The following is a 21039-nucleotide window of genomic DNA, read 5'->3' as shown; positions in this document are numbered from 1 at the left end:
TCAGTCCCCTACTGTACTCCCAGTGCACACAGGGCTGTGTCCCTCAGCCCCCTACTGAACTCCCTGTACATACAGAGCTGTGTCCTCAGCCCCCTACTGTACTCCCTGTACACACACGGCTGCGTCCCTCAGCCCCCTACTGTACTCCCTGTACACACACGGCTGTGTCCCTTAGCCCCCTACTGTACTCCCTGTACACACACGGCTGTGTCCCTCAGCCCCCTACTCTACTCCCTGTACACACACGGATGTGTCCCTCAGCCCCCTACTGTACTCCCTGTGCACACACGGCTGTGTACACAGACCACTACTGTACTCCCTGTGCACACACGGCTGTGTACTCAGACCACTACTGTACTCCCTGTACACACACGGCTGTGTCCTCAGCCCCCTACTGTTCTCCGTGTACACACACGGCTGTGTCCCTCAGCCCCCTACTCTACTCCCTGTACACACACGGCTGTGTCCTCAGCCACCTACTGTACTCCCTGTACACACACGGATGTGTCCCTCAGCCCCCTACTGTACTCCCTGTGCACACACTTCTGTGTACTCAGACCACTACTGTACTCCCTGTACACACACGGCTGTGACCTCAGCCCCCTACTCTACTCCCTGTGCACACACGGATGTGTCCCTCAGCCCCCTACTGTACTCCCTGTGCACACACGGCTGTGTACACAGACCACTACTGTACTCCCTGTGCACACACGGCTGTGTTCTCAGACCACTACTGTACTCCCTGTACACACACGGCTGTGTCCTCAGCCCCCTACTGTTCTCCCGGTACACACACGGCTGTGTCCCTCAGCCTCCTACTCTACTCCCTGTACACACACGGCTGTGTCCTCAGCCACCTACTGTACTCCCTGTACACACACGGATGTGTCCCTCAGCCCCCGACTATACTCCCTGTGCACACACTTCTGTGTACTCAGACCACTACTGTACTCCCTGTACACACACGGCTGTGTCCTCAGCCCCCTACTGTTATCCCTGTACACACACGGCTGTGTCCCTCAGCCCCCTACTGTACTACCTGTACACACACGGCTGTGTCCCTCAGCCCCCTACTCTACTCCCTGTACACACACAGCTGTGTCCCTCAGCCCCCTACTGTACTCCCTGTACACACACGGCTGTGTCCCTCAGCCCCCTACTGTACTCCCTGTACACACACAGCTGTGTCCTCAGCCCACCACTGTACTCCCGGTCCACACACGGATGTGTCTCTCAGCCCCCTACTGTACTCCCTGTACACACACGGCTGTGTCCCTCAGCCCCTCACTGTACTCCCTGTATACACACGGCTGTGTCCTCAGGCCCCTACTGTACTCCTTGTACACACAGGGCTGTGTCCCTCAGCCCCCTACTGTACTTCCTGTACACACACGGCTGTGTCCTCAGCCCCTTACTGTACTCCCTGTATACACACGGCTGTGTCCCTCAGCCCCCTACTGTACTCCCTGTAAACACAGAGCTGTGTCCTCAGCCCCCTACTGTACTCCCTGTACACACACGGCTGTGTCCCTCAGCCCCCTACTGTACTCCCTGTACACACACGGCTGTGTCCCTCAGCCCCCTACTCTATTCCCTGTGCACACACGGCTGTGTCCGTCAGCCCCTTACTGTACTCCCTGTCCACACAGGGCTGTGTCCTCAGCCTCCTACTGTACTCCCTGTACACACACGGCTGCATCCCTCAGCCCCCTACTGTACTCCCTGTACACACACGGCTGTGTCCCTCAGCCCCCTACTCTACTCCCTGTACACACACGGCTGTGTCCTCAGCAACCTACTGTACTCCCTGTAAACACACGGATGTGTCCCTCAGCCCCCTACTGTACTCCCTGTGCACACACGGCTGTGTACTCAGACCCCTACTGTACTCCCTGTACGCACACGGCTGTGTCCTCAGCCCCCTACTGTACTCCCTGTACACACACGGCTGTGTCCCTCAGCCCCCTACTCTACTCCCTGTACACACACCGCTGTGTCCCTCAGCCCCCTACTGTACTCCCTGTACACACACAGCTGTGTCCTCAGCCCACTACTTTACTCCCTGTCCACACACGGCTGTGTCCCTCAGCCCCCTACTGTACTCACTGTACACACACGGCTGTGTCCCTCAGCACCTCACTGTACTAACTGTATACACACGGCTGTGTCCTCAGGCCCCGACTGTACTCCCTGTACACACAGGTCTGTGTACCTCAGCCCCCTACTGTACTTCCTGTACACACACGGCTGTGTCCTCAGCCCCTTACTGTACTCCCTGTATACACACGGCTGTGTCCCTCAGCCCCCTACTGTACTCCCTGTACACACAGAGCTGTGTCCTCAGCCCCCTACTGTACTCCCTGTACACACACGGCTGTGTCCTTCAGCCCCTTACTGTACTCCCTGTACACACACGGATGTGTCCCTCAACCCCCTACTGTGCTCCCTGTCCACACACGGCTGTGTCCCTCAGCCCCCTACTATACTCCCTGTCCACCCACGGCTCTGTCTTCAGACCCCTACTGTACTCCCTGTACACACACGGATGTGTCCCTCAGCCCCCTACTGTACTCCCTGTACACACACGGCTGTGTCGCTCAGCCCCCTGCTGTACTCCCTGTACACACACGGCTGTGACCCTCAGCCCCCTACTGTACTCCCTGTACACACACGGCTGTGTCCCTCATTCCCCTACTGTACTCCCTGTACACACACGGCTGTGTCCCTCAGCCCCCTACTGTACTCCCTGTCCACACACGGCTGTGTCCCTCAGCCCCCTACTCTACTCCCTGCACACACACGGCTGTGTCCTCAGTCCCCTACTGTACTCCCTGTACACACACGGCTGTGTCCCTCAGCCCCCTACTGTACTCCCTGTCCACACACGGCTGTGTCCCTCAGCCCCCTACTCTACTCCCTGCACACACACGGCTGCGTCCTCAGTCCCCTACTGTACTCCCTGTACACACATGGCTGTGTCCTCAGCCCCCTACTGTACTCCCTGTACACACACGGCTGTGTCCCTCAGCCCCCTACTGTACTCCCTGTACACACACGGCTGTGTCCCTCAGCCCCCTACTCTACTCCCTGTACACACACGGCTGTGTCCTCAGCCACCTACTGTACTCCCTGTACACACACGGATGTGTCCATCAGACCCCTACTGTACTCCCTGTGCACACACGGCTGTGTACTCAGACCCCTACTGTAATCCCTGTACACACACGGCTGTGTCCTCAGCCCCCTACTGTACTCCCTGTACACACACGGCTGTGTCCCTCAGCCCCCTACTGTACTCCCTGTACACACACGGCTGTGTCCCTCAGCCCCCTACTCTACTCCCTGTACACACACAGCTGTGTTCCTCAGTCACCTACTGTACTCCCTGTACACACACGGCTGTGTCCCTCAGCCCCCTACTGTACTCCCTGTACACACACGGCTGTGTCCCTCAGCCCCTTACTGTACTCCCTGTATATACAAGGCTGTGTCCTCAGGCCCCTACTGTACACCCTGTACACACACGGCTGTGTCCCTCAGCCCCCTACTGTACTCCCTGTACACACACGGCTGTGTCCCTCAGCCCCTTACTGTACTCTCTGTATATACACGGCTGTGTCCTCAGGCCCCTACTGTACTCCCTGTACACACAGGGCTGTGTCCCTCAGCCCCCTACTGTACTTCCTGTACACACACGGCTGTGTCCTCAGCCCATTACTGTACTCTCTGTATACACACGGCTGTGTCTCTCAGCCCCCTACTGTACTCCCTGTACACACAGACCTGTGTCCTCAGCCCCCTACTGTACTCCCTGTACACACACGGTTGTGTCCGTCAGCCCCATACTGTACTCCCTGTACACACACGGATGTGTCCCTCAGCCCCCGACTGTACTCCCTGTCCACACACGGCTGTGTCCCTCAGCCCCCTACTGTACTCCCTGTACACACACTGCTCTGTCTTCAGACCCCTACTGTACTCCCTGTCCACACCGGGCTGTGTCCTCAGCCCCCTACTGTACTCCCTGTACACACAGGGCTGCGTCCCTCAGCCCCCTACTGTACTTCCTGTACACACACGGCTGTGTCCTCAGCCCCTTACTGTACTCTCTGTATACACACGGCTGTGTCCCTCAGCCCCCTACTGTACTCCCTGTACACACAGAGCTGTGTCCTCAGCCCCCTACTCTACTCCCTGTACACACACGGTTGTGTCCGTCAGCCCCCTACTGAACTCCCTGTACACACACGGCTCTGTCTTCAGACCCCTACTGTACTCCCTGTACACACAGAGCTGTGTCCTCAGCCCCCTACTGTACTCCCTGTACACACACGGCTGTGTCCCTCAGCACCTTACTGTACTCGCTGCACACACACGGATGTGTCCCTCAGCCACCTACTGTACTCCCTGTCCACACACGGCTGTGTCCCTCATCCCCCTACTGTACTCCCTGTCCACCCACGGCTCTGTCTTCAGACCCCTACTGTACTCCCTGTACACACACGGATGTGTCCCTCAGCCCCCTACTGTACTCCCTGTACACACACAGCTGTTTCGCTCAGCCCCCTGCTGTACTCCCTGTACACACACGGCTGTGACCCTCAGCCCCCTACTGTACTCCCTGTACACACACGGCTGTGTCCCTCAGTCCCCTACTGTACTCCCTGTACACACACGGCTGTGTCTCGCAGCCCCCTACTGTACTCCCTGTCCACACACGGCTGTGTCCTCAGCCCCCTACTGTACTCCCTGTACACACACGGCTGTGTCCCTCAGCCCCCTACTCTACTCCCTGCACACACACGGCTGTGTCCTCAGTCCCCTACTGTACTCCCTGTACACACATGGCTGTGTCCACAGTCCCCTACTGTACTCCCTGTACACACAGAGCTGTGTCCTCAGCCCCCTACTGTACTCCCTGTACACACACGGCTGTGTCCCTCAGCCCCCTACTGTACTTCCTGTACACACACGGCTGTGTCCTCAGCCCGTTACTGTACTCCCTGTATACACACGGCTGTGTCCCTCAGCCCCCTACTGTACTCCCTGTATACACAGAGCTGTGTCCTCAGCCCCCTACTGTACTCCCTGTACACACACGGCTGTGTCCCTCAGCCCCCTACTGTACTCCCTGTACACACAACGGCTGTGTCCTCAGCCCCCTACTGTACTCCCTGTACACACACGGCTGTGTCCATCAGCCCCCTACTCTACTCCCTGTGCACACACGGCTGTGTCCTCAGTCCCCTACTGTACTCCCAGTGCACACAGGGCTGTGTCCCTCAGCCCCCTACTGAACTCCCTGTACATACAGAGCTGTGTCCTCAGCCCCCTACTGTACTCCCTGTACACACACGGCTGCGTCCCTCAGCCCCCTACTGTACTCCCTGTACACACACGGCTGTGTCCCTTAGCCCCCTACTGTACTCCCTGTACACACACGGCTGTGTCCCTCAGCCCCCTACTCTACTCCCTGTACACACACGGATGTGTCCCTCAGCCCCCTACTGTACTCCCTGTGCACACACGGCTGTGTACACAGACCACTACTGTACTCCCTGTGCACACACGGCTGTGTACTCAGACCACTACTGTACTCCCTGTACACACACGGCTGTGTCCTCAGCCCCCTACTGTTCTCCGTGTACACACACGGCTGTGTCCCTCAGCCCCCTACTCTACTCCCTGTACACACACGGCTGTGTCCTCAGCCACCTACTGTACTCCCTGTACACACACGGATGTGTCCCTCAGCCCCCTACTGTACTCCCTGTGCACACACTTCTGTGTACTCAGACCACTACTGTACTCCCTGTACACACACGGCTGTGACCTCAGCCCCCTACTCTACTCCCTGTGCACACACGGATGTGTCCCTCAGCCCCCTACTGTACTCCCTGTGCACACACGGCTGTGTACACAGACCACTACTGTACTCCCTGTGCACACACGGCTGTGTTCTCAGACCACTACTGTACTCCCTGTACACACACGGCTGTGTCCTCAGCCCCCTACTGTTCTCCCGGTACACACACGGCTGTGTCCCTCAGCCTCCTACTCTACTCCCTGTACACACACGGCTGTGTCCTCAGCCACCTACTGTACTCCCTGTACACACACGGATGTGTCCCTCAGCCCCCGACTATACTCCCTGTGCACACACTTCTGTGTACTCAGACCACTACTGTACTCCCTGTACACACACGGCTGTGTCCTCAGCCCCCTACTGTTCTCCCTGTACACACACGGCTGTGTCCCTCAGCCCCCTACTGTACTACCTGTACACACACGGCTGTGTCCCTCAGCCCCCTACTCTACTCCCTGTACACACACAGCTGTGTCCCTCAGCCCCCTACTGTACTCCCTGTACACACACGGCTGTGTCCCTCAGCCCCCTACTGTACTCCCTGTACACACACAGCTGTGTCCTCAGCCCACCACTGTACTCCCGGTCCACACACGGATGTGTCTCTCAGCCCCCTACTGTACTCCCTGTACACACACGGCTGTGTCCCTCAGCCCCTCACTGTACTCCCTGTATACACACGGCTGTGTCCTCAGGCCCCTACTGTACTCCTTGTACACACAGGGCTGTGTCCCTCAGCCCCCTACTGTACTTCCTGTACACACACGGCTGTGTCCTCAGCCCCTTACTGTACTCCCTGTATACACACGGCTGTGTCCCTCAGCCCCCTACTGTACTCCCTGTAAACACAGAGCTGTGTCCTCAGCCCCCTACTGTACTCCCTGTACACACACGGCTGTGTCCCTCAGCCCCCTACTGTACTCCCTGTACACACACGGCTGTGTCCTCAGCCCCCTACTGTACTCCCTGTACACACACGGCTGTGTCCCTCAGCCCCCTACTCTATTCCCTGTGCACACACGGCTGTGTCCTCAGTCCCCTACTGTACTCCCTGTACACACACAGCTGTGTCCCTCAGCCCCCTACTGTACTCCCTGTACACACACAGCTGTGTCCGTCAGCCCCTTACTGTACTCCCTGTCCACACAGGGCTGTGTCCTCAGCCTCCTACTGTACTCCCTGTACACACACGGCTGCGTCCCTCAGCCCCCTACTCTACTCCCTGTACACACACGGCTGTGTCCTCAGCCACCTACTGTACTCCCTGTACACACACGGATGTGTCCCTCAGCCCCCTACTGTACTCCCTGTGCACACACGGCTGTGTACTCAGACCCCTACTGTACTCCCTGTACGCACACGGCTGTGTCCTCAGCCCCCTACTGTACTCCCAGTACACACACCGCTGTGTCCCTCAGCCCCCTACTCGACTCCCTGTACACACACAGCTGTGTCACTCAGACCCCTACTGTACTCCCTGTACGCACACGGCTGTGTCCTCAGCCCCCTACTGTACTCCCTGTCCACACACGGCTGTGTCCCTCAGCCCTCTACTGTACTCCCTGTACACACACGGCTGTGTCCCTCAGCACCTCACTGTACTAACTGTATACACACGGCTGTGTCCTCAGGCCCCGACTGTACTCCCTGTACACACAGGGCTGTGTACCTCAGCCCCCTACTGTACTTCCTGTACACACACGGCTGTGTCCTCAGCCCCTTACTGTACTCCCTGTATACACACGGCTGTGTCCCTCAGCCCCCTACTGTACTCCCTGTACACACAGAGCTGTGTCCTCAGCCCCCTACTGTACTCCCTGTACACACACGGCTGTGTCCCTCAGCCCTTTACTGTACTCCCTGTACACACATGGCTGTGTCCTCAGCCCCCTACTGTACTCCCTGTACACACACGGATGTGTCCCTCAGCCCCCTACTGTACTCCCTGTACACACACGGCTGTGTCGCTCAGCCCCCTGCTGTATTCCCTGTACACACACGGCTGTGACCCTCAGCCCCCTACTGTACTCCCTGTACACACACGGCTGTGTCCCTCATTCCCCTACTGTACTCCCTGTACACACACGGCTGTGTCCCTCAGCCCCCTACTGTACTCCCTGTCCACACACGGCTGTGTCCCTCAGCCCCCTACTCTACTCCCTGCACACACACGGCTGTGTCCTCAGTCCCCTACTGTAATCCCTGTACACAGACGGCTGTGTCCCTCAGCCCCCTACTGTACTCCCTGTCCACACACGGCTGTGTCCCTCAGCCCCCTACTCTACTCCCTGCACACACACGGCTGCGTCCTCAGTCCCCTACTGTACTCCCTGTACACACATGGCTGTGTCCTCAGCCCCCTACTGTACTCCCTGTACACACACGGCTGTGTCCCTCAGCCCCCTACTGTACTCCCTGTACACACACGGCTGTGTCCCTCAGCCCCCTACTCTACTCCCTGTACACACACGGCTGTGTCCTCAGCCACCTACTGTACTCCCTGTACACACACGGATGTGTCCATCAGACCCCTACTGTACTCCCTGTGCACACACGGCTGTGTACTCAGACCCCTACTGTAATCCCTGTACACACACGGCTGTGTCCTCAGCCCCCTACTGTACTCCCTGTACACACAAGGCTGTGTCCCTCAGCCCCCTACTGTACTCCCTGTACACACACGGCTGTGTCCCTCAGCCCCCTACTCGACTCCCTGTACACACACAGCTGTGTTCCTCAGTCACCTACTGTACTCCCTGTACACACACGGCTGTGTCCCTCAGCCCCCTACTGTACTCCCTGTACACACACGGCTGTGTCCCTCAGCCCCTTACTGTACCTCCTGTATATACACGGCTGTGTCCTCAGGCCCCTACTGTTCTCCCTGTACACACACAGCTGTGTCCGTCAGCCCCTTACTGTACTCCCTGTCCACACAGGGCTGTGTCCTCAGCCTCCTACTGTACTCCCTGTACACACACGGCTGCGTCCCTCAGCCCCCTACTGTACTCCCTGTACACACACGGCTGTGTCCCTCAGCCCCCTACTCTACTCCCTGTACACACACGGCTGTGTCCTCAGCCACCTACTGTACTCCCTGTACACACACGGATGTGTCCCTCAGCCCCCTACTGTACTCCCTGTGCACACACGGCTGTGTACTCAGACCCCTACTGTACTCCCTGTACGCACACGGCTGTGTCCTCAGCCCCCTACTGTACTCCCTGTACACACACGGCTGTGTCCCTCAGCCCCCTACTGTACTCCCTGTACACACACCGCTGTGTCCCTCAGCTCCCTACTCGACTCCCTGTACACATACAGCTGTGTCACTCAGACCCCTACTGTACTCCCTGTACGCACACGGCTGTGTCCTCAGCCCCCTACTGTACTCCCTGTCCACACACGGCTGTGTCCCTCAGCCCTCTGCTGTACTCCCTGTACACACACGGCTGTGTCCCTCAGCACCTCACTGTACTAACTGTATACACACGGCTGTGTCCTCAGGCCCCGACTGTACTCCCTGTACGCACAGGGCTGTGTACCTCAGCCCCCTACTGTACTTCCTGTACACACAAGGCTGTGTCCTCAGCCCCTTACTGTACTCCCTGTATACACACGGCTGTGTCCCTCAGCCCCCTACTGTACTCCCTGTACACACAGAGCTGTGTCCTCAGCCCCCTACTGTACTCCCTGTACACACACGGCTGTGTCCCTCAGCCCCTTACTGTACTCCCTGTACACACACGGATGTGTCCCTCAACCCCCTACTGTACTCCCTGTCCACACACGGCTGTGTCCCTCAGCCCCCTACTATACTCCCTGTCCACCCACGGCTCTGTCTTCAGACCCCTACTGTACTCCCTGTACACACACGGATGTGTCCCTCAGCCCCCTACTGTACTCCCTGTACACACACGGCTGTGTCGCTCAGCCCCCTGCTGTATTCCCTGTACACACACGGCTGTGACCCTCAGCCCCCTACTGTACTCCCTGTACACACACGGCTGTGTCCCTCATTCCCCTACTGTACTCCCTGTACACACACGGCTGTGTCCCTCAGCCCCCTACTGTACTCCCTGTCCACACACGGCTGTGTCCCTCAGCCCCCTACTCTACTCCCTGCACACACACGGCTGTGTCCTCAGTCCCCTACTGTAATCCCTGTACACACACGGCTGTGTCCCTCAGCCCCCTACTGTACTCCCTGTCCACACACGGCTGTGTCCCTCAGCCCCCTACTCTACACCCTGCACACACACGGCTGCGTCCTCGGTCCCCTACTGTACTCCCTGTACACACATGGCTGTGTCCTCAGCCCCCTACTGTACTCCCTGTACACACACGGCTGTGTCCCTCAGCCCCCTACTGTACTCCCTGTACACACACGGCTGTGTCCCTCAGCCCCCTACTCTACTCCCTGTACACACACGGCTGTGTCCTCAGCCACCTACTGTACTCCCTGTACACACACGGATGTGTCCATCAGACCCCTACTGTACTCCCTGTGCACACACGGCTGTGTACTCAGACCCCTACTGTAATCCCTGTACACACACGGCTGTGTCCTCAGCCCCCTACTGTACTCCCTGTACACACAAGGCTGTGTCCCTCAGCCCCCTACTGTACTCCCTGTACACACACGGCTGTGTCCCTCAGCCCCCTACTCGACTCCCTGTACACACACAGCTGTGTTCCTCAGTCACCTACTGTACTCCCTGTACACACACGGCTGTGTCCCTCAGCCCCCTACTGTACTCCCTGTACACACACGGCTGTGTCCCTCAGCCCCTTACTGTACCTCCTGTATATACACGGCTGTGTCCTCAGGCCCCTACTGTTCTCCCTGTACACACACGGCTGTGTCCCTCAGCCCCCTACTCTACTCCCTGTACACACACGGCTGTGTCCCTCAGCCCCCTACTGTACTTCCTGTACACACACGGCTGTGTCCTCAGCCCGTTACTGTACTCCCTGTATACACACGGCTGTGTCCCTCAGCCCCCTACTGTACTCCCTGTATACACAGAGCTGTGTCCTCAGCCTCTTACTGTACTCTCTGTATACACACGGCTGTGTCCCTCAGCCCCCTACTGTACTCCCTGTATACACAGAGCTGTGTCCTCAGCCCCCTACTGTACTCCCTGTACACACACGGTTGTGTCCGTCAGCCCCATACTGTACTCCCTGTACACACACGGATGTGTCCCTCAGCCCCCGACTGTACTCCCTGTCCACACACGGCTGTGTCCCTCAGCCCCCTACTGTACTCCCTGTACACACACGGCTGTGTCCCTCAGCCCCCTACTCGACTCCCTGTACACACACAGCTGTGTTCCTCAGTCACCTACTGTACTCCCTGTACACACACGGCTGTGTCCCTCAGCCCCCTACTGTACTCCCTGTACACACACGGCTGTGTCCCTCAGCCCCTTACTGTACCTCCTGTATATACACGGCTGTGTCCTCAGGCCCCTACTGTTCTCCCTGTACACACACAGCTGTGTCGGTCAGCCCCTTACTGTACTCCCTGTCCACACAGGGCTGTGTCCTCAGCCTCCTACTGTACTCCCTGTACACACACGGCTGCGTCCCTCAGCCCCCTACTGTACTCCCTGTACACACACGGCTGTGTCCCTCAGCCCCCTACTCTACTCCCTGTACACACACGGCTGTGTCCTCAGCCACCTACTGTACTCCCTGTACACACACGGATGTGTCCCTCAGCCCCCTACTGTACTCCCTGTGCACACACGGCTGTGTACTCAGACCCCTACTGTACTCCCTGTACGCACACGGCTGTGTCCTCAGCCCCCTACTGTACTCCCTGTACACACACGGCTGTGTCCCTCAGCCCCCTACTGTACTCCCTGTACACACACCGCTGTGTCCCTCAGCCCCCTACTCGACTCCCTGTACACACACAGCTGTGTCACTCAGACCCCTACTGTACTCCCTGTACGCACACGGCTGTGTCCTCAGCCCCCTACTGTACTCCCTGTCCACACACGGCTGTGTCCCTCAGCCCTCTGCTGTACTCCCTGTACACACACGGCTGTGTCCCTCAGCACCTCACTGTACTAACTGTATACACACGGCTGTGTCCTCAGGCCCCGACTGTACTCCCTGTACGCACAGGGCTGTGTACCTCAGCCCCCTACTGTACTTCCTGTACACACACGGCTGTGTCCTCAGCCCCTTACTGTACTCCCTGTATACACACGGCTGTGTCCCTCAGCCCCCTACTGTACTCCCTGTACACACAGAGCTGTGTCCTCAGCCCCCTACTGTACTCCCTGTACACACACGGCTGTGTCCCTCAGCCCCTTACTGTACTCCCTGTACACACACGGATGTGTCCCTCAACCCCCTACTGTACTCCCTGTCCACACACGGCTGTGTCCCTCAGCCCCCTACTATACTCCCTGTCCACCCACGGCTCTGTCTTCAGACCCCTACTGTACTCCCTGTACACACACGGATGTGTCCCTCAGCCCCCTACTGTACTCCCTGTACACACACGGCTGTGTCGCTCAGCCCCCTGCTGTATTCCCTGTACACACACGGCTGTGACCCTCAGCCCCCTACTGTACTCCCTGTACACACACGGCTGTGTCCCTCATTCCCCTACTGTACTCCCTGTACACACACGGCTGTGTCCCTCAGCCCCCTACTGTACTCCCTGTCCACACACGGCTGTGTCCCTCAGCCCCCTACTCTACTCCCTGCACACACACGGCTGTGTCCTCAGTCCCCTACTGTAATCCCTGTACACACACGGCTGTGTCCCTCAGCCCCCTACTGTACTCCCTGTCCACACACGGCTGTGTCCCTCAGCCCCCTACTCTACACCCTGCACACACACGGCTGCGTCCTCAGTCCCCTACTGTACTCCCTGTACACACATGGCTGTGTCCTCAGCCCGCTACTGTACTCCCTGTACACACACGGCTGTGTCCCTCAGCCCCCTACTGTACTCCCTGTACACACACGGCTGTGTCCCTCAGCCCCCTACTCTACTCCCTGTACACACACGGCTGTGTCCTCAGCCACCTACTGTACTCCCTGTACACACACGGATGTGTCCATCAGACCCCTACTGTACTCCCTGTGCACACACGGCTGTGTACTCAGACCCCTACTGTAATCCCTGTACACACACGGCTGTGTCCTCAGCCCCCTACTGTACTCCCTGTACACACAAGGCTGTGTCCCTCAGCCCCCTACTGTACTCCCTGTACACACACGGCTGTGTCCCTCAGCCCCCTACTCGACTCCCTGTACACACACAGCTGTGTTCCTCAGTCACCTACTGTACTCCCTGTACACACACGGCTGTGTCCCTCAGCCCCCTACTGTACTCCCTGTACACACACGGCTGTGTCCCTCAGCCCCTTACTGTACCTCCTGTATATACACGGCTGTGTCCTCAGGCCCCTACTGTTCTCCCTGTACACACACGGCTGTGTCCCTCAGCCCCCTACTGTACTCCCTGTACACACACGGCTGTGTCCCTCAGCCCCCTACTGTACTTCCTGTACACACACGGCTGTGTCCTCAGCCCGTTACTGTACTCCCTGTATACACACGGCTGTGTCCCTCAGCCCCCTACTGTACTCCCTGTATACACAGAGCTGTGTCCTCAGCCTCTTACTGTACTCTCTGTATACACACGGCTGTGTCCCTCAGCCCCCTACTGTACTCCCTGTACACACAGAGCTGTGTCCTCAGCCCCCTACTGTACTCCCTGTACACACACGGTTGTGTCCGTCAGCCCCATACTGTACTCCCTGTACACACACGGATGTGTCCCTCAGCCCCCGACTGTACTCCCTGTCCACACACGGCTGTGTCCCTCAGCCCCCTACTGTACTCCCTGTACACACACGGCTCTGTCTTCAGACCCCTACTGTACTCCCTGTCCACACCGGGCTGTGTCCTCAGCCACCTACTGTACTCCCTGTACACACAGGGCTGCGTCCCTCAGCCCCCTACTGTACTTCCTGTACACACACGGCTGTGTCCTCAGCCCCTTACTGTACTCTCTGTATACACACGGCTGTGTCCCTCAGCCCCCTACTGTACTCCCTGTACACACAGAGCTGTGTCCTCAGCCCCCTACTGTACTCCCTGTACACACACGGATGTGTCCCTCAGCCCCCGACTGTACTCCCTGTCCACACACGGCTGTGTCCCTCAGCCCCCTACTGAACTCCCTGTACACACACGGCTCTGTCTTCAGACCCCTACTGTACTCCCTGTCCACACAGGGCTGTGTCCTCAGCCCCCTACTGTACTCCCTGTACACACAGGGCTGCGTCCCTCAGCCCCCTACTGTACTCCCTGTACACACACGGCTGCGTCCTCAGCCACCTACTGTACTCCCTGTTCACACACGGATGTGTCCCTCAGCCGCCTACTGTACTCCCTGTACACACACGGCTGTGTCCTCAGCCCCCTACTGTACTCCCTGTACACACACGGCTGTGTCCCTCAGCCCCCTACTGTACTCCCTGTACACACACGGCTGTGTCCCTCAGCCCCCTACTCTACTCCCTGTACACACACAGCTGTGTCCCTCATCCCCCTACTGTTCTTCCTCTACACACATGGCTGTGTCCCTCAGCCCCCTACTGTACTCTCTGTACACACACAGCTGTGTCCTCAGCCCACTACTGTACTCCCTGTCCACACACGGCTGTGTCCCTCAGCCCCCTACTGTACTCCCTGTACACACACGGCTGTGTCCCTCAGCCCCTCACTGTGCTCCCTGTATACACACGGCTGTGTCCTCAGGCCCCTACTGTACTCCCTGTACACACAGGGCTGTGTCCCTCAGCCCCCTACTGTACTTCCTGTACACACACGGCTGTGTCCTCAGCCCCTTACTGTACTCCCTGTATACACACGGCTGTGTCCCTCAGCCCCCTACTGTACTCCCTGTACACACAGAGCTGTGTCCTCAGCCCCCTACTGTACTCCCTGTACACACACAGCTGTGTCCCTCAGCCCCTTACTGTACTCTCTGTACACACACGGATGTGTCCCTCAGCCCCCTACTGTACTCCCTGTCCACACACGGCTGTGTCCCTCAGCCCCTCACTGTACTCCATGTCCACCCACGGCTCTGTCTTAAGAACCCTACTGTACTCCTGTACACACACGGATGTGTCCCTCAGCCACCTACTGTACTCCCTGTACACACACGGCTGTGTCGCTCAGCCCCCTGCTGTACTCCCTGTACACACACGGCTGTGTCCCTCAGCCCCCTACTGTACTCCCTGTACATACACAGCTGTGTCACTCAGCCCCTTCCTGTACTCCCTGTACACACACGGATGTGTCCCTCAGCCCCCTACTCTACTCCCTGTACACACACAGCTGTGTCCCTCAGCCCCCTACTCTACTCCCTGTACACACACGGATGTGTCCCTCAGCCCCCTACTGTACTCCCTGTACACACACAGCTGTGTCCTCAGCCCCTCACTGTACTTCCTGTATACACACGGCTGTGTCCTCAGGCCCCTACTGTACTCCCTGTACACACAGGGCTGTGTCCCTCAGCCCCCAACTGTACTTCCTGTACACACACAGCTGTGTCCTCAGCCCCTTACTGTACTCCCTGTATACACACGGCTGTGTCCCTCAGCCCCCTACTGTACTCGCTGTACACACAGAACTGTGTCCTCAGACCCTACTGTACTCCCTGTACACACACGGATGTGTCCCTCAGCCCCTTACTGTACTCCCTGTACACACACGGATGGGTCCCTCAGCCCCCTACTGTACTCCCTGTCCACACACGGCTGTGTCCCTCAGCCCCCTACTGTACTCCCTGTCCACCCACGGCTCTGTCTTCAGACCCCTACTGTACTCCCTGTACAGACACGGATGTGTCCCTCAGCCCCCTACTGTACTCCCTGTACACACACGGCTGTGTCGCTCAGCCCCCTGCTGTACTCCCTGTACACACACGGCTGTGACCCTCAGCCCCCTACTGTACTCCCTGTACACACACGGCTGTGTCCCTCAGTCCCCTACTGTACTCCCTGTGCACACACGGCTGTGTCTCGCAGCCCCCTACTGTACTCCCTGTACACACACGGCTGTGTCCCTCAGCCCCCTACTGTACTCCCTGTAAACACACGGCTGTGTCCCTCAGCCCCCTACTCTACTCCCTGCACACACACGGCTGTGTCCTCAGTCCCCTACTGTACTCCCTGTACACACAAGGCTGTGTCCACAGTCCCCTACTGTACTCACTGTACACACATGGCTGTGTCCTCAGCCCCCTACTGTACTCCCTGTACACACACGGCTGTGTCCCTCAGCCCCCTACTGTACTCCCTGTACATACACGGTTTTTTCCCTCAGCCCCCTACTCTACTCCCTGTACTCACACGGCTGTGTCCTCAGCCACCTACTGTACTCCCTGTACACAGACGGATGTGTCCCTCAGACGTTTACTGTACTCCCTGTGCACACACGGCTGAGTACTCAGACCCCTACTGTACTCCCTGTACACACACGGCTGTGTCCTCAGCCCCCTACTGTACTCCCTGTACACACACGGCTGTGTCCCTCAGCCCCCTACTGTACTCCCTGTACACACACGGCTGTGTCCCTCAGCCCCCTACTCTACTCCCTGTACACACACAGCTGTGTCCCTCAGTCCCCTACTGTACTCCCTGTACACACACGGCTGTGTACCTCAGCCCCCTACTGTACTCCCTGTACACACACAGCTGTGTCCCTCAGCCCCCTACTGTACTCCCTGTACACACACAGCTGTGTCCTCAGCCCACTACTGTACTCCCTGTCCACACACGGCTGTGTCCCTCAGCCCCCTACTGTACTCCCTGTACACACACGGCTGTGTCCCTCAGCCCCTTACTGTACTCCCTGTATATACACGTCTGTGCCCCTCAGCCCCCTACTGTACTTCCTGTACACACACGGCTGTGTCCTCAGCCCCTTACTGTACTCCCTGTATACACACGGCTGTGTCCTTCAGCCCCCTACTGTACTCCCTGTAAACACAGAGCTGTGTCCTCAGCCCCCTACTGTACTCCCTGTACACACACGGCTGTGTCCGTCAGCCCCATACTGTACTACCTGTCCACACACTGATGTGTCCCTCAGCCCCCTACTGTACTCCCTGACCACACACGGCTGTGTCCCTCAGCCCCCTACTGTACTCCCTGTACACACACGGCTCTGTCTTCGGACCCCTACTGTACTCCCTGTACACACACGGATGTGTCCCTCAGCCCCCTACTGTACTCCCTGTACACAAACGGCTGTGTCCCTCAGCCCCCTGCTGTACTCCCTGTACACACACGGCTGTGTCCCTCAGCCCCCTACTGTACTCCCTGTACACACACGGCTGTGTCCCTCAGTCCCCTACTGTACTCCCTGTACACACATGGATGTGTCCCTCAGCCCCCTACTGTACTCCCTGTACACATACGGCTGTGTCCTCAGCCCCCTACTGTACTCCCTGTACACACACGGCTGTGTCCCCCAGCCCCCTACTGTACTCCCTGTCCTCACACGGCTGTGTCCCTCAGCCCCCTACTCTACTCCCTGCACACACACGGCTGTGTCCTCAGTCCCCTACTGTACTCCCTGTACACACATGGCTGTGTCCACAGTCCCCTACTGTACTCACTGTACACACATGGCTGTGTCCTCAGCCCCCTACTGTACTCCCTGTACACACACGGCTGTGTCCCTCAGCCCCCTACTGTACTCCCTGTACACACACGGCTGTGTCCCTCAGCCCCCTACTGAACTCCCTGTACACACAGCTGTGTCCCTCACCCCCCTACTGTACTCCCTCTACACACACGGCTGTGTCCCTCAGCCCCCTACTGTACTCCCTGTCCACCCACGGCTGTGTCCTCAGCCCCCTTCTGTACTCCCTGTACACACACGGCTGTGTTCCTCATCCCCCTACTGTACTCCCTGTACACACAGCTGTGTCCCTCAGCCCCCTACTGTACTCCCTGTACACACACGGCTGTGTCCCTCAGCCCCCTACTGTACTCCCTGTCCACACACGGCTGTGTACTCAGCCCCCTACTGTACTCCCTGTACACACACGGCTGTGTCCCTCAGCCCCTTACTGTACTCCCTGTACACACACGTCTGTGTCCCTCAGCCCCTTACTGTACTCCCTGTACACACACGGCTGTGTCCCTTAGCCCCCTACTGTACTCCCTGTCCACACACGGCTGTGTCCCTCACCCCCCTACTCTACTCCCTGTCCACACATGGCTGTGTCCTCAGCCCCCTACTTTACTCCCTGTCCACACATGGCTGTGTCCTCAGCCCCCTACTGTACTCCCTGTACACACACGGCTGTGTCCCTCAGCCCCCTACTGTACTCCCTGTACACACACGGATGTGTCCCTCAGCCCCCTACTCTACTCCCTGTACACACACGGCTGTGTCCTCAGCCCCCTACTGTACTCCCTGTACACACACGGCTGTGTCCCTCAGCCACCTACTGTACTCCCTGAACACACACGGCTGTGTCCCTCAGCCCCCTACTACACTCCCTGTGCACACACGGCTGTGTCCCTCAGCCCCCTACTGTACTCCCTGTCCACACACGGCTGTGTCCTCAGGCCCCTACTGTACTCCCTGTACACACACGGCTGTGTTCCTCAGCCCCTACTGTCCTCCCTGTCCACACACGGCTGTGTCCCTCAGCCCACTACTGTACTCCCTGTCCACACACGGCTGTGTCCTCAGCCCCCTACTGTATTCCCTGTCCACACACGGCTGTGTCCTCAGCCCCCTACTGTATTCCCTGTCCACACACGGCTGTGTCCCTCAGCCCCCTACTCTACTCCCTGTCCACACGCGGCTGTGTCCTCAGCCCCCTACTGTACTCCCTGTACACCCACAGCTGTGCCCTCAGCCCCCTACTGTACTCCCTGTACGCACACGGCTGTGTCCCTCAGCCCACTACTGTACTCCCTGTACACACACGGCTGTGCCCTCAGCCCCCTACTGTACTCCCTGTCCACACACGGTTGTGTTGCCAAACTCCAAACAATGCCAGCTACAAGTTCGCTGATGACATGCCCATATAAATACAGGTATCCCCTGCTTTTCAAAAGTTCGCTTTTCCCCTCTTCCCTTTCCAAATGACCTACATTACGACCTGTTTTCGCTAATCAAAAGAAATCCAAAGAGGATTTTCACTTTTATGAAGATTGCTGAAATTTTTCCCATACAAATGAATGCTTCTTCACTTTACACCATATCGGCTTATGAAAGGAACACTGTACTTAAAATCACAGAGCAGTTACCATGTAACACGAATAGAATGCTTTCAGTTGCCAGTATACAGAATAACAGTAGAGATACAGCTCATTCTAAGCTGGAAGAGACAATGGGTTGAGTTTCCTCAACCTTTGCTGTAATAATTCTGTGATATGTATTGAAAGCCTTTGGAGGGGGTGGGGGGGGGCGGGGCGAGACAAGATTGTTCAATAAAGGGAAACCTGTATATGTCTAAGACAATGTTTAAAGTGATTTTATCTCCCTGTCTCTCTGCCCTGAACGGTGGTCATCTTCTTACATTCGTTAATGGGATATGGGTATCACTGGCTGGGCCAGCATTACTTCACTTTTCTAGCTGCTCTTGAGAAGACCGTGAGCCACTGTAGTCCACGTGTTTTATTTGATTTGATTTGATTTATTTTAGTCAAATGTACAATGGAAAGCTTTGTTTTGTGAGTAGTGCAGGAACATGATAGTAGACAAAAAAACACAGCTCATGAGGTACTTCAACAGAGTGAGACATATGAGGTTAAACTGCACAGGAGATGTGCAAAACAAGATCGCTATTCGCAAGACTAGTATTATTTGAAGTTAGAGATGTCTCTTCATCAGTCTTATTACGGTAGGGAAGAAAGTGTTCCTGAGTATGCTGGTCCATGTTTTCAAGCCTCACTATCTTCTTCCTGTTGGAAGAGGTTGTCGGAAATCATTACCCGTTTGGGAGAGATTTTTTTTTAATGTTATCAGCCTTTCGGTGACAATAGAAGTATAAATGGATGGAAGGTTGCCTTCCGTGATGGTCTGTGCTGTGCACACAACCGTCTGTAGTTTCTTATGGTCCTAGGCAGTGCAGTTACCATGTCACACGAATAGAATGCTTTCAGTTGCCAGTATACAGAATAACAGTAAGAGATACAGCTCATTCTAAGCTGGAAGAGACAATGGGTTGAGTTTCTGCAACCTTTGCTGTAATAATTCTGTGATATGTATTGAAAGCCTATGGGGTGGGGTGGTGGGGAGACAAGCTTGTTCACTAAAGGACACAGACTGTTCCATCAACAAAAATCGATTCTTATTATGTCATGAAGTTCAGTTGCAATGAAAAGTGTTTTAAAACAAAGTGGTTTTCTGAGATTTACAGGATATTCAGAAACATGTTTTTTTTTCTCTTTCAATCTTATAGAAGAAACAGATTTCGGCCTTAATACACGTGTATCAGACACACCAACTGTAATAGGACCACAGTGTCCAAATATAACCAAGGTCAGCAAATGGACCTGTCAAGAAACATGAGATATAATGATATGCAAACCTGAGATACAAACTGAAAATGGTGGAGAAACGAAATAAAAACGTGAAGAAGTATCTGCAGATAGAAACAGAGTTAACATATTGATTATGATGTGACATTTCTGAAAAGTCAAATGTTAATGCTACGCATCTCTGCTCAAATTCTGCCAGATTTGTTGAGTTTTGCTCCAGCTCTTTCGATTACTTTTTCTTTCTGAACTGTGACAAATTGTCTGATCTGAACGATAACATCAAAGCCCCTGTCTCACTTGGATCTTGAGTAATTTGTTATGGACATTAAATGAAAAATTACAAAGTTCATATGTTTGACAAGGCTCTAAGTATCGATGACGTATTGGATTGTGAGAACTTGTCATGAAAATATTGAAACAAAAACAGAAGTTGCTTCTAAAGCTCAGTAGGTCTGGCAGCATCTGTGAAGAGAAATCACAGTTAACGTTTTGGGTTGAGTGACCCTTCCTCAGAACTGATGGTAGCTAGGAAAATGTTGGTTGATATGCAGAAGGGGCTGGACAGCGGTTAATGGAGATTGTTAGTGGCTAAACATAGAGGGTGTGTAATGGAAG

The sequence above is a fragment of the Chiloscyllium punctatum genome, chromosome 29 (assembly GCF_047496795.1).
Source record: "Chiloscyllium punctatum isolate Juve2018m chromosome 29, sChiPun1.3, whole genome shotgun sequence".
Taxonomy (NCBI): domain Eukaryota; kingdom Metazoa; phylum Chordata; class Chondrichthyes; order Orectolobiformes; family Hemiscylliidae; genus Chiloscyllium; species Chiloscyllium punctatum.
Note: the sequence above shows the minus strand (reverse complement) of the source record.